Genomic DNA, 3,115 nt, shown 5'->3' on the forward strand with positions numbered 1-3,115 from the left:
AGTAAATTGTAAGAGGTTGAGACATGACCTGTAGTATTCTTGGATCTATGTCACAACAAATCATGTTTAATGTGATTCTTAATACACCATCTATTTTTTCTTCAAAAGGTGATTTCCATAGAATCATCCTCATATTGTATCTCTAGCCAGTCAACGTGAACTTTAGAAAGCAATCACACATTATTGCTGATGCTTTCATTTCTATCAAAAGATTTTCTACAAAAACAAAAGCAGTAAATAATTTAACAGTTGGAGAAACTAAAACAGATTTTCAGCAAAAGCTCTCCTTTGCCTAGCCCTTTGATGTGGAGAAGAACAGGGATAAGATGAGAATTTAGTCAGTGTAACTTCCTCAATAAATCTACCTCTATTCAGCAGCATGAAATGTTTTTTGAAATCCTCTAAACAATGCAGTCAGAAAAAAATGAAAGGAGAAAAGCATAAAGCAGCAAGAAACTAGAGTAACTGTCCCAATGAAGGTACCCTAGAGGGAAAATAATTTGATTTTTCACAAACATACCCTGCACAGAAGATGAATACAAAACTACCTGCTTTTATTATATTTCTGCCTGCTAGGGTGGTTTAATGCTCTGCATACTTCATAGCTATTGGTCTTAAGAAAGAAACCTGCTTGAAATATAGTGCAGTTTGGGGTTTATATCCATTGATACTCTGAATATATCAGAAGGTAGAGACAGGGATATAATAAAGAAAATTTAAAGTCCGGCGGATGCTTGATGGTCTTTAGGTAGTTAGCATGCTAATTTAGAAATTAATTGGAAGGTTAAGCAGGAAATGTTCATTGCCAGTTTTGTCATTTATTTGTTTGCATTTTTCCTCTGCCTGAGTACTTAATAAAGATGAATAACTCTTAAATATGAAACGATGGTAACAAATGGATACCGCAAAGTATTATTAAAAAGAGTAAAATCTAAATTGTTTTCCCCTTCAGAACTTAATAGTATCTTCTTTTTAATAGGCAGAAACAAAAGAAAATGAACAAAACCAAGTCTCTGGGGTGCTTTTTATATGGATAATTTAAAGGTTTTATGTAGGCTTTGCAGTAGGTATTTCTGAATATTTCATTTTTTTTTTAGCCTCCTTTCTTACAGTTTGATTTATGGCAGAGATCTCAGCAGCAACAGTGGAAGCCAAAGGAAAAATAAATTAATATCATCAAATGGTGGGAGAAAAATAACTTTTAATCTAAAATTGAGTACCCTGGAAGTTATCTTTCAATAATGTATATTCAATGAAGTATATTCAATAATATACTTTCATATGAATAAGAACTGCAAAAGCTTACCACCAGTAAATCTTTCACTAAAGTGTTAAAGAATGTAATTTGAGGAAGGGAAATGACAGTAAAATTATTGATTATAAAAGGGAAAAATAAAAAAAGATTGCTAGTAGATTATGTGTAGATTAATCAAAAATTTTTAACATAAAAGAATGATAATTTTGTGATTTATTTTAAAGTTTGTTTTGAAGTGGATGATTTGTTTTATACGTGTTATAAGACTTTTGCATGATTGAGGCAGAAAGTCAAGTTTATAATTTGTTAAGAATGCATGATAAAACTTCAAGAGTAACCATTAAAATAACAGACATTTGAACAATATAAAAAGGTAAGGTATCCAACGGAATGTATTATTGACACAAATATCAATTAACAGAAGCTCAATGACAAAGTATGTTTTTAAACATGCATTTAGAAATTATACATGCCTTTCTATGGTACTCATAAATCAAAGAAGTCATAATGAAATATTAAAATATTTATATCTGAATAAGAGTGATGATGTAAATAAAAATAGAAGGGATGTATCATCAATCGTATATAAAGTAAAACTATTGGCTATAAAGGCTTATATAATAGAACAGGAATCAGTAAATATTTCTGTAAAGTGCTGAATAGTAAATATTTTTGACTCTGTAGGCTGAAAGATATCTGTCATTGTTCAACTCTGCCTTACTTAAGAAGCTGTGCATATTATGTAAAGATGTGAAGATTTCTGTGTCCCAACAAAATTTTATGAACATTGAAATTTTGATTTCATATAATTTTCATGTGTTCCAAATGTTATTCCTTTCTGATTTTCATCCACGTTATAAAATAAAAATCATTCTTAGATCACAAGCCATAGAAATATAGATGGAGAGCTAGATTTAGCTCATGACCTGTAGAGCCTTGTTATAGGAAAAAAAACTAAAAATTAATGGGCTAAGCATTTAAAAATTTAGGGGAAAAAATGCCTCAGCTAAAATGATTTTAATGAATATCTTTCTGCTTGTCAAAATATAATCACCTTGTGCTACTTTAAAAAATCTTGTTTGAAGTGTAGCTAAAGGCTCCATTTCTATTCTCCATACCCTTTACCTTCTCTTTCCTGCTTTATTTTATGTCTTAAGAGACAAGGTCTTGCTGTGCTGCCCAGGCTGATCTGAAACACCTGGGCTCAAGCAGTCCTCTCGCCTCAGCCTTCCAAAGTGCTAGGATTACAGATGTAAGCTTCTACACTGAACCCTCTTTCGTATTTTAAATATTTTGTTCTCAGCCATAGCCAGGGTGAATTTCTCAGTACAGTATTATGCCTCCATTTCTTAATTCTTTCTTTTACTCTTTCGAGTAAAGAAAATAATCTATTGAGAATTTTATTTTGTTCACTGTATTTTTTTTTTTAAATAATCAGTCTCCATAGAGATTGTCAAAAATTGCCAGTGCCGACTGTATTGCAAGTCGTCGCGGCGGGGTATTGGGAAAAGTTTTCAATTAGCAATAATCGCACCTTGGATAAACCTCATTGGCTATGATACTGCCACTGTGCAAAGCTGATCACTGTATTTTTAATTGCACTCACTCTGTATTGCTTCCACTTCTTATTTGAAGTCATTTCTACTTTGTTTTAAGCATGGCTATGATTGGATTTTTAAAATTTTTTTGAATTTATGTGGTTACACAGTATGTGCATGTATTTATGGGGGACATGAGTTGTTTTGATACAGGCATGCAATGTGAAATAAGTACATCATGGAGGACAGGGTATCCATGTCCTCAAGTATTTATCCTTTGAGTTACAAAAAATCCAATTACATTCTTTAATTTATTTCAAAA

General features: G+C 31.6%; 1 non-coding gene across 1 annotated transcript; it reads right to left on the reverse strand.

Annotated features, from left to right (window-relative positions):
- Positions 1 to 2,693: 2,693 nt before the first annotated feature.
- On the reverse strand, positions 2,694 to 2,834 carry LOC116536877. Its single transcript, XR_004262842.1, has one exon. It is a non-coding gene; the product is annotated as a U4 spliceosomal RNA (small nuclear RNA).
- Positions 2,835 to 3,115: the final 281 nt, after the last annotated feature.

The sequence above is a fragment of the Sapajus apella genome, unplaced genomic scaffold (genome assembly GCF_009761245.1).
Source record: "Sapajus apella isolate SASKATOON/1434 unplaced genomic scaffold, GSC_monkey_1.0 scaffold104, whole genome shotgun sequence".
Classification (NCBI taxonomy): Eukaryota; Metazoa; Chordata; class Mammalia; order Primates; family Cebidae; genus Sapajus; species Sapajus apella.